The following is a 15,577-nucleotide window of genomic DNA, read 5'->3' on the forward strand; positions in this document are numbered from 1 at the left end:
CTTCTCCCACCCTCCACCCTCAAATAGACCCTAGTGTCTATGGTTGTCTTCTTTGTGTCCATGTGTACTCAATGTTAAGCTTTCACTTACAGTGAGAGCATGCAGATCTGGTTTCCTGCTGCTGTGTTATTTAGCTTAGGATAATGGCCTCCAGTTCCATCTATTGCTGCAAAGAATATATCATTCTTTTTTATGTCTGAATAGTACTCTAACATGTATATGTACCACATTTTCTTTATCCAGTCTACCACTGATGGGCACTTAGGTTGATTCCATTCTTTGGTTTTGTGAATATTGGATAAAAAAGGAAATTCAACTATATATGCTTATAAAAATGTATTTTAAAAATTAAGACACAAATAGGTTAAAGGATGAAAGAAGATAGACCATTCTAAAAAAAAAAAAAAAAAGCTGGAATGGCTACATTAATATGAGATGAAGTAGATTTCAGAGCAAAAGAATGTTACCAGAGATAAAGAAAGTCATTTCATAAAGGTTCATTAAGAGAACATAAGAAATATAATGTACATTTGAACAGAGATTTAAAACACATAAAGCAAATGCTGACATAAATGCAAGGAGAGATAAACACGCAACTATAGTTGAAGATTTAAACAATTATCTCTCAATAATTAATATAATTGATATCACTGTAAAGAACATAAAACCAAAAAGCACTTTCAACTTGGCCTAATCAACATTTATAGAATAATCCACACAAAAATAGCGGGATACATAGTGTTTAAATACGTACACATGAAATTTATCAGGAGAAATCATATTTTATTGAGCCATAAAAGCAGTCTCAATAAATTTAAAAAGAGTCAAGTCACACAAAGTATGTTTCCTAATTACAGTGAAAATAAATTTTAAAATCAACAATAGAATTCTATCTGGAAAATCTTCAGATATTTGGAGACTAAATAACATGCTTCTAGACAATCCAGATATTTTTCAAAGAAGAAACAATAAGAGAAATTAAAAGGTATTTTGAATTTAATGAAAATTAAAAACGCAGCACATCAAAATTTGTGGGATACATTTAGGATACTATTTAGAAGAAATTATAAAGTACTAAAAACCTGTATTAATAAAAAAGAAAGGTCTTACATAAATGACCTCAGCTTTTATCTTAAGAAACAAGGCAAAGATGAGTAAAGAAGCCCTAAGAAAATTATATTTTATTTCCTTTCATTCTCATAAAATGCTTTGCTATCACGTTATTATTACCGAGTTAATTTTACAGAACTTTGAAAAATCTGTCCTTTCTCTCTTTGAAAGCCCAAAACACAGCCGGGCGCTCACACCTGTAATCCCAAGCACTTTGGGAGGCCGAGGTGGACCGATCACCTGAGGTCAGGAGTTTGAGATCAGCCTGACCAATATGGTGAAACCCCATCTTTAAAAAAAAAGCCCGAAACATTTAAAATTAAATTTCTATACTCAAAAACTTGACACATTGTTATATTGTTTTTCTTTCTATTATTTCTGTTTTCAAAGATTATATTGCAATTTTATTTTTATAACATTACTTGCCTCATGATTTTCAGTTACTGAGTTTAAAAAAAAAACATTTTAATAAGGCTTTTAGGTTCTATTTTGTAATTTAGAAATGTTATTTAGGAATATCTCTTCCATACAGTAATTTGCTGGAGAAGGAGGAGCGTGCCTGTAATCCCAGCTACTTTTTTTTGAGACTGAGTTTCGCTCTTGTTACCCAGACTGGAGTGCAATGGTGCAATCTCAGCCCACCGCAACCTCTTCCTCCTGGGTTCAGGCAGTTCTCCTGCCTCAGCCTCCTGAGTAGCTGGGATTACAGGCACGCGCCACCATGTCCAGCTAATTTTTGTATTTTTAATAGAGACGGAGTTTCACCATGTTGACCAGGATGGTCTCGGTCTCCTGACCTTGCGATCCACCCGCCTCAGCCTCCCAAGAGAATGAGATTTTTAATAGAAAGTCTCATTCATTTCTGGTTGATATTTAACAACAACTATTTGATTTTATTTAATTATTTTTAACAGCTTTGATTGAGTTATAATGGACACTCAATAAGTTTCATATATTTATCGTATACAATTTGATAGGCTTCAGTATATGTATATACTCATGAAGATACTAACAAAATCAAGATCATGAACATGTCTATTATCCCCAACATGTTCTTCACACCTTTGTAATTTCTTCCTCTTGCTCCTCCCTATCCCTTTATCGCCATGCAACAATTGCTGTGGTTTCTGTTACAGATTAGTCTGTTTTTAAGAATTTTATACAATTAAAATAATTATGATAAATATTATTTAATGTATGACTTCTTTCACTCAGTCTAATTATTTTAAGATTTATTCATATCATTGTGTGTATGAAGAGTTCACTTTTTTATGTGAAGTATCCATTCACCAGTTGATGAACATTTGGGTAGTTTTTAATTTCTGGCAAATAAATTCACAATATTTAACAAATAAAACTCCTGTAGATATTTGTGTCATACAATCTTTTATATGGTTATAAGTTTTCATTTCTCTTGGATGAATACTTAGAAGTGGAAAGGCTGGGACATGTAGTAGGTGGTTGTTCAACTTTTTTAAAAATTGAGAATCATTTCCAAACTGATTATATCATTTTGTATTCCTACTAGCAATGTATGAGGTTTCCAATTGTTTCACATCCTCTGCAACATTTCCTAGGCCATTCGTTTTAGTATTAGCCATTTTAATAGGTGTGCCGGGCATGTCATTGTGATTTCAATTCGCATTTTCTTTAAATCTGTAGGTCTCTATTGATGTATTGCAACTCTAAATAAAATATTATTCCAGCAAGAAATTTAAAGCTACATGATAAAAGATAAATATGGAGATTCCTTCAGTTGAATTAGGGGCTGTAAATAAAGTTTATGAGAAACAGTTGTAATTAAGCCATAAAAACTTGGTAATGTTGCCTGGTTACCTAGTTTCTTAAGGTATTAGAGATTGTTTTAGAACTCTCTTATGTTTCAAATTTTCTGAGATGAAAAATCAGGATGAAGAAAAACTAGAAACTACCTCTCTGCAGCCTCTGTTAACTATAACTTTAGCTTATTGAAAAGACGGATATCGGGAAGCTTTTGAAAATTGTCTGTGTGTGTGAGGTTTTCTATAGCCTTCCTATAGTCTGTGTATCAAGGTTTGTCCTAAATATATTTACGTTGTTGTCTAGGAATGAAAAAGATCAGTACGATCAGTCAAGGCTTTGTGAAATTTCCTTGAGCTTTATCATATGTCACTAAGTGGTATCTTATTAGTGGAAATAAAGCTTTGCTGTTTCAAACATCTAATACCATTAAGTCAATTCTTTTATTAAGTTTCCATTCCTTCCAGGCTCTTAAAACGTTCCTTGAGGATAAACCTTTTCATAGAATGATAAAATATTAAGTACATGTTCACATATTTACTTTGCATGGTGATTTATAACCAACGAGGTTGTAAACATCCACTAAGCCTGCTCTAACATGAAGTTTCTTTTCTTTATGTCTTGCAGACTTCAACTGGTTTCATTTTTACTTACTTTAATAATATATAGTTCAAATGTATAATTTTTGTACTTAATCTAGGCCAGACTCTACGCTAAGCACTTTCAAAGTATATCTGAGTCCTAAAAAATCCTTTGAATAGAGAGTTTCATTATTATTATTGTATTACAGAGGTTAGCAGTACTAACATTAACAAATATTAATAAAAAAATTACTTTCACTTTAAAGTGCCTTATCAGCAGATAATATATGTAGAACTCATTTATATATCCTGTAGCTGTTTTCAGTATTATTTTTTCCTATCCTGACTTCCAGGAATTTACTTTCACCTTCTACCTTGACAATCTCATCTTTAGGATTATATCTTGCTAATGTCCACTGAAAATAGAAGCCTTTCAGGTTTGACTTGTGTCTGTATCTATCAGTATTTCTTTCCAGTAATGTCACTACAATTTCCAATTCAATTTTTAAAATCCCTCAATGCTCCCCTGCATGCAAATGAGACACAATTTTATATGGTCATCCTCAGTCTCTCTGCTACATTCTACTCCTAAATATACTCATCCGGTATCTTGAACTGACTTTTTCTATTCTAATACATGGAAACATTTCTCTTTATCTTTCTTTGAAACTCTCCCTGTCAGTTTCACCACCTCTGTTTTAATTAGATTTTGTGAATCTGAACTTCATATAATTTAGGGAGAAGTGCTCTTAAGAAAGAAAGAATATAAAATTATGAATATATAATTAAATGTTCAACATGAAATAAAGCAATTCTAACTCCAATTTGTAACTTGGAAAAAGGTTATGCCCTAGTAATATACAAATTCTGGGCTGGGCACGGTAGCTCACACCTGTAATCTCAGCACTTTGGAAGGCTGAAGTAGGCAGATCATGAGGTCAAGAAATCGAGACCATTCTGGCCAACATGGTGAAATCCAGTCTCTGCTAAAAAAAAAAAAAAAAATACAAAAATTAGCTGGGTGTAGTGGCATGCCTCTATAGTCCCAGCTACTCAGGAGGCTGAGGCAGGAGAATCACTTGAACCTGGGAGTTGGAGGATGCAGTTAGCTGAGATCATGCCACTGCACTTCAGCCTGGCGACAGCAACACTCCATCTCAAAAACAAAAAAAAAAAATTCTGATAAATTATATTTCATAAAACTTTTGTCAAAAAGGCAAAAATTATGGGTTGGATGTGGTGGCTCATGCCTATAATCATGGCGCTTTGGAAGGCTGAGGTAAGAGTATTGCTGGAAGCCAGGTGTTCGAGATCAGCCTACGCAACATAAGCTAGTCTCGAAATCCTCATCTCTACGAAAGCTTTAAAAAAATTTATTGGGCATGGTGGCATTCACTGTAGTCTCAGCTACTGAGGAGGCCGAATGAGGAAAATTGCATGATTTCGGAGGTTGAGGATGCAGTGAGCCATGATCACACTACTATACTCTAGCCTAGCCAACAGGGCAAGACCCTGCCTCCTCTTTGTTTTGAGACAGGGTCTCCCTATGTTACCCAGGGTGGTCTTGAATTCCTGGCCTCAAGTGATCTTGCTGCCACAGCCTCTCAAAGTGCTGGGATTAAGACATGAGCCACTGTGCTCATGTCTTAAAGAAAAAGAAAAAAGGAAAAAAAAAAAAAAAAACATGTAGTGATGTAGTGAATTTGAATTTGCAATGTTCTATAGTGCATTAGTGAGCACATTCTCCAGGGGAATACATTCATTTTGATTAGGTGAGAATTGGAAACCTGGCTTCTAAATGGTATAAGAGAAAAAACATTCATGGAACTAGCTTTTAGCTCTAAACAATCCAAAACTTGTTTCATCTCTACCACATAATCTTTGGGTACTAGCACAGTAAGACACTTAACATTGTCTCTGAAAGTGGGTAATTTTGTTTGAGCATTCCTCCACTCCTGGCCTTTTCTGTCACACTAGGTGAATTGCCACTGTGGGCATGAATATCCCTGTAACTTAGCTACACTTAAAAAATTACTGAAAATCACTAAACCAAAACTAAACATAGCCTCAATGTAACTTCCTTGTAGTCAGAGTCCAAAAAGGATACCATCTATTTCAATACTACAGCATAAAGGTAAGCATGAGCTAGACAAATTAAGAGTAGAAAAAGACAGTAGTCTTACCCATTGTTGTTAAAATGTCTTTCTTTTCTGTTAATTTTACAAAAATAGATGACATATGTGCTTATTACTAAGTCACTTCCACAATCCTGAAGGGGGACTGTGCAAGTAAGGGTCCCTGAAGTTTAAGCTTTTGTAGCAATAGCAAATTTACCTCTGGTCCTAACCCAAGGAATTTTGGAATAATAACTTCCATCCACACATAAAAGTCATTCCATTTCTTTTTTTTTTTAGACAGAGTCTCACTCTGTCGCCAGGTGCCAGGCTGGAGTGCAGTGGCACAATCTCAGCTCACTGCAACCTCCGCCTCCCAGGTTCAAGCAATTCTCCTGCCTCTGCCTCCTGAGTAGCTGGGACTACAGGCGTATACCACCACACCCAGCTAATTTTCATATTTTTAGTAGAGACAGGGTTTCACTATGTTGGCCAGGATGGTCTCGATCTCTTGACCTCGTGATCTGCCCACCTCAGGTCCCAAAGTGCTGGAATTACAGGCTTGAGCCACTGCATCCAGCCTCCATTGCAATTCTTAGTGTTCTTTTTTTCAAACTATCACACAAAACTCTTTTCTCTTACTCCCTGATTTGTTCAACCATATTTATGGAGCACCTCCTATATACAGTCATGAGCTGATTAGCAATGGAGTTTATGTTCTGAGAAATGCATCGTTAGGCAATTTCATCATTTTGCAAACATCACAGAATGCACTATGCGAACCTGGATGCTATAGCCTACTACATACCTAGTCTATATAGCGTGTTGCTCCTAGGCTACAAATCTGTACAGTATGTTACCATACTAAACACTGCAGACAATTGTAACACAATAGGAACTATCTGTGTATCTAACCATATCTAAACATAGAAAAAGTATGGTAAAATTATTGTGCCGTAAAAGATAAAAAAGGGACACCTGTTTAGAGCACTTACCGTGAATGAAGCTTGCAGGACCAGAAGTTGCTAGGTTGCTTTGAGTAAATCGGTGAGTAACAGGTGAGTGCATGTGAAGGACATTATTGTACACCATTGTAGACTTTATAAACATTGTAAACTTAGGCTACACTAGATTTAAAAAAGTAATAAATCAACCTTAGCTTACTGTGACTTTTACTTTATAAACTTTTCAATTTAACTTTTTTACTTTTTTTGTAATAACATTTATCTTAAAACACACATTGTACAGCTGTACAAGATATTTCCTTTCTTTATAACTTTATTCTATAAGTTTTTATTAATTTTTTTTAACTTTTTAAACATTTTTTGTTAAAACTAAGACACACATACATTAGCCTAGGCCTACACAGGATCAGGATAATCAATAGGTTGTCGTCCACCTCCACATCCTGTCTCTTCAAGGACAATCTTTGTCTTGAAGATCTTCAAGACAAATCCCTAGAGCTGTCATCTCCTCAGACAGCCATGCCTTCTGGATTACCTCCTGAGGGATCTGCCTGAGGGTGTTTTACAGTTAACTTCTTTTAATAAATAGGAGTACACTGTAAAATGACTATTAAAAAGTCAGCAGAGGAAGTTTATTGACACCAGCATCACCATAAACATGTGAGTAATGCATTGTACTATGATATTATAATGGTTACAACATCACTAAGCAAGAGCATTTTTTCTGCTTTATTATAATGTTATGGGACCACCTTTATTTATGTGGTCCATAGTTCACCAAAACATCGCTATGCAGTGCATGACTGTACTAGGTTCTGTGTTCAGCCCTGGAAATGTAATGATGTACAAGAAAAGTATGCATGGTGCTTCCCTCTTAGAGCTCAGTGTCAGAGGCAGTTAACTATCCATTTGTAGGCTACAACACCTCTGGTTTCCTATCAGCCATAAGCCTTCCTAGGCTCTGTTCCACTATGAGGTAATTTTTTAGGCTACATTCAGTCAAAGCCTTAATTCATGTCTTAGTCCATTCAAACTGCTGTAAAAAAAATACCATAAACTAGGTGGCTTAGAAACAACAAACACTTATTCCTCACAGTTTTGGATACTGGAAAGTCCAAGATAAAAGCTTCGGCAAATTCGGTGTCTGGTGAGGACCCATTTCCTGATTCATAAATGGCAGTCTTTTCACTGTAGCTTCACATGGCAGAAAGGACATGTGAAGTTACAGTGAAAAGTTATAGTGGCCTCTCTGGGGGCTTTTTTACATGGGAATTAATTTCATTCATGAGGGCTCTCTCTCTTTGTGACCTAATTACCTGATTAGGCCCCACTTTTTAATATCATTACATTGGGGATTGGGCTTTAACATAATAGTTTTGGGGAACACAATCAGACCATGACAGCCTGGATAACCACACCCTAGCCCAGTACACAGAACCAGACATGGCTTCCTGTCACGTGGGGCTCTGAGATCCGGTTCCTCATCCTCAGTTATAAGGCGTCTATTACACTCTCCTGAACTGGTCAATGAGCTCATTTCACTGCTTGCTATCCCATTACTGCTGTTCAGCTCACGAGAACTTTTGCCCTTTCCACCCAGTTACACCTATTCTAGATCTTCCCTGCCTCGCCTGGCACTCTACATGAGGAGTGATCTTCACACACTATGCAACCGTTTCACTTACAGCTACCCCTCACCTGCACAGAATCTCCCTGGATCAAGTGAGACAGTGTATCTCCATTACTTACCACATCTTTTTGGGAAAAAAGTTGATAAATTCTACTTTCTATATAAGATAAATAATAATAATCTAGTCCTGAGCATGAAAGCAATATATAAATTTGGTAATCCTTTACAAAAACTACATGGTTTTAGATTATTCTTTTAATGTGTTAGTCTCAGTTAAGAAATCATTATTTTAACTGGAATTTTGGAGGAACAAGACTGAGAAATGATAATATTTGGTGGTAATCACATACAATAACAATTTTTATTGTTTGGGTCAGTGCTAGAGTTCATTCAGGTGGTATCTGGCTGGCTTTGTTAGTCTTGCTTCCCAAATTAGCTTTGCTTTCCGATCCAGATGTCAATATGTGAAATGGTCATCAGCCAAGTGCAGAAGGATACACAAGCTGGCTGCAAAACATGATGACCTATCCAGTGGAAAGATGAAACCTGACAGTGACCTGGGACGCCGCCTGGGAATGCTTAGGAATCTGGGGAAAAGCATATTGGAAACTTGAAAAGAGAAACGGCAAACTTCAAAAACGTACAAGCTGAAAAGTACAAAAAGCTCAACCCCACCTTCTTTTGAAAGGCAATCCCAGTCTTTGGGAATGTCACACAGAAAAACTATCACCATATACACAAACCCTCAGTGCCAATATGGCCTTGCCAATGACAAGTTGGCTCTCATGGACTGAACCATAATCAATTATACACAAATCAAATATTCCAAGTGTATAAATGAGCTCTGTGAATTGATGAGACATGTGTAGCATTGAGGATAAAAGGATAACAGGTGTATAGTCACTGTTTTCTCAGAGCTGGCCACATGAAAGGAGAAAGCAGTGATGCATGCAGCTGTATTTATATCCCGTATTCAATCATGGAAAAAGCAGCATTCAATATCATTATCTGCCCTCACCAAAAGGAGATCTGGATAGTTCTTTTGAGAATTTTAGAAGTTATCTGGACACAGGATGTAGTCCTTACTTATTTCTCAGCTCTGCAGAGCTTTAAAATGCATGTATCGGGGCAAGGGGTATTTGGCATACCTGGGAACCTTCCTCACAATTTGCTGCTGACCTAAAACTGCCTTAAGAAATAGTCTTCAATAATGATTTTTTAAAACGAACAAACATTATGCATTGTTTTTAAAATTCAACACCAATCAGTAAATGTGCTTTGAAATTTGTGAAGCCCAGGTAGTTAAGGCATACACTTTATGAGTCTCTTTGAAATAGTGGCACCATCTCATCGGAGCAGGCACGATGCCTCCTTTAACAGATGGCTGGGAAAGAAGGCAGCCAAAAGACCATGTATGAACAACAAATGTGCTTCTAAGGGCAACAATCCAAGCAGAGAATGTTGAAATTGTTTTCCATCCTACGCTTGCAGGCCTGTGGCAAAGGGACTGGGGAATCAGTTGACTTTCGTGCGCTTAAGTGACATGGCCAAATAGCTCCCGTGACTATAGGAAAGGAGACCAACAGATGTGGGGGCAGCAGAGCGTTCCAAGCATGGGATTAGGAATGCTCATTGTCCTCGCACCATTATGAGCAAGCCTCTTCCGCTGTCTGTTAACACTGTTTTATCTTGTTTTCATTCATATAAGCTGAGGAACGAGCACTACACAGATAGGCAGTTTGTCATCTTTAGAGATGAAATGTATTTTTGCTAGAAATATCAGATTGGGTTATTGACTCAAGAATTCTTCCATCTGCCGAATCTAATCAATACCGCAAACATTTTAAAATTATTCTCAGACATTGACACAAGTTTATGAAATACATTCCTTGCAATTCTTCTTTATTTCCTGATTCTGTCCATCTTTGTACACTTTGAGCCTCTAGGACTGGAAATCAATCATACTGACAGCTCATGTTATTTTTTAAAAGATTAATACACTTCGTCAAATCTGGAAATATTTCTCCCAACTTTCATCAAAAATGAAATGTTATTTATTATGGTAACATTTTTGAATTGTTCATCTGTAGTTTCAAATAATGTTAGTTTAAAATAACATAGTTAAATTTTATATTTCAAAATAGCTATAAGAATTTGAATATTCTAACCATACGAAAATGATAGATATGTGATGAGCATGCTGAAAACCCTGATTTGATCATTATGCAATGTATACATTGTATCAAAACATCATACTGTACACCATAAACATGTACATGTATCAACCAAAATAAGTAAATAGTGAAGTAAATTTTAATGTAGTTTGAAATGGCTTCTTGATTTGTTGAAATTGCTGTTATAATCAGAATCTACTTTAAAAGTTAAAATTTTTATTAATTTAAAATTTAAAGAACTATAAAATACAACTAAAGCTTAGATAATTCTGTAACTAAAGCACAATTTCATAAAAGTAGAATATTTAATTTAAAATGCAGAAAAAATTCTGTCAAATTAGTGCAGTGACACATGGATGGCAATAGGTCAGATTTTTGAATTTTTGGGACAGTGCTGCCCTCTAATGACAGTATTGAAGAACTTGCTTTATGTGGTCATTTAAGTAGACCAGACCATTTATCTGGTCTACATAAAAAGCCTGTTTAACCTCAAGTTCTCATTCCTGATTGTACATTAGAATCACCTGAGGACCTTTTTCAACCCCCCCCCCCAGTAATTCTGATATATTCATCTACGTTCTGGGCATTAGGTTTTTATAGGTTTTCCTGGAGATTCAAATATGCATCATGTTAAGAAATGCTAGTTTAGGCAGAGAAATAAAGTATTAACAATACCAAAAAAAAAATTGTATCCCAGTCCCCAGAGCATTTAGCACACCAGTGACCACTGGTCTCTTTCTGTTCTGCAGTACCATTTTCAGGAATCTAGCTTCTGACCCCCAAATTCCCTGATTAGCCACTGGCCAAGTTATCACACAGTCACAACTCTGTATAAACATACTCACATACAGAAACACATATACATCCACGACTGCAGGAAAAAAAAAAAAAAAAAAAAACCTCTTCCTTCCACTTCCTCTGCATCTCAACTTCTTGCCAACTTCCAACTAAAAAATAGCTTCATTCATTATTATAACTCAGAAGGCTTTAAAACTTATGACAACACTGCTGGGAAGAAAAGCTGAATAAAAATGGGAAGATGGCATTAAAAACAGGGGTGGGATGTCTTTTTTATCTTGTGTGTGTTTCCTGTCTTCCACATTGGAATATAATTTTAAGAATAAAGGAATTTTTGTCTGTTTTAAGACAATGCCTGGCACATAGTTGGCACGCAATAGGCATTGTGTAATGGATGAGAAAATAAATGAATGCATGCATGAAGTAGTAGGTTTATGTTTGAGACTGGGTGAGAGAGAGAGAGAATAGAAATAAATATTCAAGTCTGTGCGAGAAGGTAACCTCACACTGAAGGAAAAAAGAGACCTATGCAAATGAAAGGTTGAAAATATGTATCACTGTAAAAAAGGAAGAAAGATGGAATAATGGAAAGCAAATTTATAATTAATTGGTAGAAACCTGTGAATTGTGTCAAAACCCAACTATTCCAAGACTGACTTTAAGGGTTATTTAAGGACACGTGGTTAGAAACAAAATTAATTGGTCACTTTTGGAAGGTTTTAGGGAACCACCTCATTATTTTGATAACTAGTAAAGAAAAGGTTAAAATAAATAAGTTGTCTTTCCTACACAAACTATATCACTGGGTAACCAAATATAAGTATTTTTCTATAGAAATAGTCCAGTTATTAAGTGAATAAGAAATTATTGAATTAGAATATCATTACTATTGTTATCTTCCAACCCACAATAAATGAATTAATTCTTTAGGCATTGAGCATCAACAGCTGCTAACAGGACAAAGGAGTGATAATCAGGCACTTGATACCTATTGAAAAAAGAACACACCACTACCTATAAAGCAATATTCCTTAAAACATTGAACCTATTTGGCAAGAAGCTAGGATCAAATACCAATATACAGAGGACAAATAAAACTTATTGAAATATACAGAGGTGCAATCAGTAAAATCCAGAAGAAGGAAATTCTACGGGACAAACAATCTGGTTTCATCAAAAATGAATTGCAACAGAAAAGAGAGTTGGAGAAGGAATGTATAGATTAAAATGTCTTAAAATGTATATAATGAGGTACAATTTATGAACCTTATTTTGAAATTAATTCAATCAAACTATGAAAAATTAATGATTTATAGGGCATTTAGAATTTGAACACTTACTGGATATTCTATATTAAGAAATGTTAATTTTAGGTATAGTAGTAATATTGTAGTTATGTTAAAAATAGTCTTTATCTTTTAGAATACATACTAGAACATTTATTAATGAAATAATGGTGTGATAGATACTTGAAAGTAATGCTACAGAAGGAATTTAGACACTGCTGTTTGGAGCTGTGCTGGTAATTGTTGAAGCTGGGTGGGTGAGTGTATGGAGGGTGGCACTGTCTTTTTCACTTTTGTATAGGTTTGAAATTATCTGCAATAAAATTTTTTAAATGATCCCATGATAAAAGCTGGAAAGAGGAATTAGGAGGGATGTTTATGAGAAACTATTTTAGAAATCAAGAGTAAGAAGAGGAAAATGCTTTTAATAGATTATACATGCCCATGGTGAGCTGTTTATTCTACTGTTTTTCTCTGAAATTTTTTAAATAATGCAATATTTGCCATTGAAGCCAGCATGCCAAGAGCATTTCCATTTGCAACGAGAAAGAAGGAAGCACTCACTGTCCTTGCTGTGAGATTTAGGGAAAAAGAAAGAGGATGAGAAGTTGCACAAGTCTTATAGCACATGGAGAATATTTATTCATTATTTCTAGGAGTACTTTCAGATCAATGATATCAAGATGGTGTCTACATCAAGGGCCTTTTGCTTTTATTTTTCTTTCCTACAAAAAATAAGTTATGCTGGATTTTCTTTTTCATCCAACAATATAAACTGTCAGAAATATAAGAGTTGGCTTTGTTCTGAACCCCATTCCATCAAAATGTCATTTTGTACTTCAGCACAAGGGTTTAATTCACAGCGAGCAGATTAAATGGATGACTGATTTGGAGTTTATGAATCTGGGAATCTATTCTTGTAGATCCAGCAGAGGGAGTAGTGGGTATAAATTTGCCTTCTCAAAAAAGGATGAGGCTATTTGAATATACATTGTAGATACACTGTTCTCTTAAGAACCTGTTTCTACTTTACCTTTGTTTTATAGACTCTGGCTGCTGATTGATTGATAAGTGAGTACCCATGGCAGACCAGTTTCATTCTTACCCCACTGTAACACAAAGATTCTTCTGGTAATATGGTGCCAGGGGGCATGAATCCAAGATTCTCCTTTTGTGATCTGGATTTCTCTTCAGAGCTAGAAAATTCCTTTTAATTTTCCCCCCTTATTTAATTCTCCCATACCTTTTCCCCCTTCTCCATTTCTGTTTCCTTGAAGCCTGATCAATAGTGAGGTAAGAGTCATTCTATGTTTTGTGCTCTCTTCTTTCAATTAACGACAGAGATTCAGACAGGAAAATAGTCCTGCTATTTCCAACCAGTGTCCCTTTACATGCCCTCCATGATAAAGATGGAGCTATGAATCTTTCCCAGAGAGGCCCAGACAAGTAAACCAGTTGCACCTTCCCATACACTCAGGCATCAAAGCACAAGGGATGCCTTTGGCTCAGAACTAAGAAGCAATTAGCTGCATTGGACAGGGAGAGGCACTAGGCACCTTTTCCACTTGCTGCCTTTGAAAATGAACCAAGCCACAACAAGAAAGGCTTAAAGGGACCCCAGTAACAGCTGATCCACTTTGGCCTAGCTAGTAGCACTCTAAGAACACAACAGCCCAGCTGTTACCAAATCCTCATTCTATAAAAAGCAAGGGAGTCAAGCTCCAGTTTAGCTGCCTCAGTGAGAAGTGAGTACAGATCAGCTCCTCTGTAGCATCGGCTGTCTCCTCAACTGATCCATCTTCCTGGAGGACACAAGGAGAACTCAAGATGATGTACCCCCATTAACACAACTGTTATTGTTTAGCACAAAGTAAATTTGTCCTCACAATCTCTCTTGTAGAAAGAATTCTTGCATCAGAAATTCTGTACTCTTACACTTTGGTTTACATAGGACTCACTTGGAGATCTTGTTGAACTGTGGTTATGGAGGAGGGCCAGAGATTCCAAAAGGCTCAACCTGGCTTTTTAGGTGTGGTCCATGGATTAGCCCCATCAGCATCACCTAGGAGCTTGCTAGAAATATCAAAGTGAAATAGTGCTACCATGTTTTCCCTTTGTGCTCAAAGATCCCTGATGCTAGGGTAATCATAATCATAATAATAATAGTAAAATAATAATAAAATAGTAATAGTAAAATGATAATAACAAAATAACATCAATGAGTACTTAGTGCATGTCAGTAACAATTTACATAACAGCTAATGCAAATATCATAGTACTCATTTTACACATAAAAAATCCAAATCACAAAGAAGATAAATAATCTTTCCCAAAATCACACAGCTGGGAAGTGTTCTATCCAAATCTATTCAAATCCAAGACTTGGACTCTCTCTTTGGACTCCATGCTACCATAACTGAGATCTTTCATCCTACTGCTAACCCACCACAACATTCCCTGACTGCTTCTCCTGACTCACCCATTGCTTACTCTTCCCACTGATTTTTTTTTTATTGCTCCTGCTTAGTTTGCAACATCTGCACATGGTCTTCTGCAATACAGGTGGCTAAGAGTGGTCATTCATTCTTAGGGCAGTTTCTCTGTACTTGGTTCAGCTGGGAGAGATCATTGTAGTTTTTGAGTTTACCAACTATCCAGTCTTTATTTTAAAGGGAACAGGTTTCTTTCTGTAGTGTTTTACTAAGGCATTTAATTTCATTTTATTCATGTTCTAGTTCCCTCTATTTGTAGTATCCTTTATAAATGTAAATTTTCATCTTGCAATATCAAATTAAAGACAGTTTTCCTGTACTCTATTTACTGTGGATGTATTTGATTTTCTTGTGATTCATTTTTTAAACAAATGAATCGCTTGGCTGAAGACGTCACAGATTTGTATGGTTGGGGTGTGACACGTTTCCCTCATCTTCTCAAAATGCCTGTATACACTTATCCAATAAATATGTTTTCAGCACATACTACATGCTAGACACTGTGCTTGGCTTACAAATATAGTTTTAGTGAAATATGCATAGTCTTACTTTCATGAAGTTTTCTTCAGTTATGGTAAATTAGCTTCGATTCTTATGGCCCTTTTGGTATGACAGCATTATAATCTCAAATGAAAATCCCAAAAAAAC

Source organism: Sapajus apella, unplaced genomic scaffold (genome assembly GCF_009761245.1).
Source record: "Sapajus apella isolate SASKATOON/1434 unplaced genomic scaffold, GSC_monkey_1.0 scaffold6, whole genome shotgun sequence".
NCBI classification, from domain to species: domain Eukaryota; kingdom Metazoa; phylum Chordata; class Mammalia; order Primates; family Cebidae; genus Sapajus; species Sapajus apella.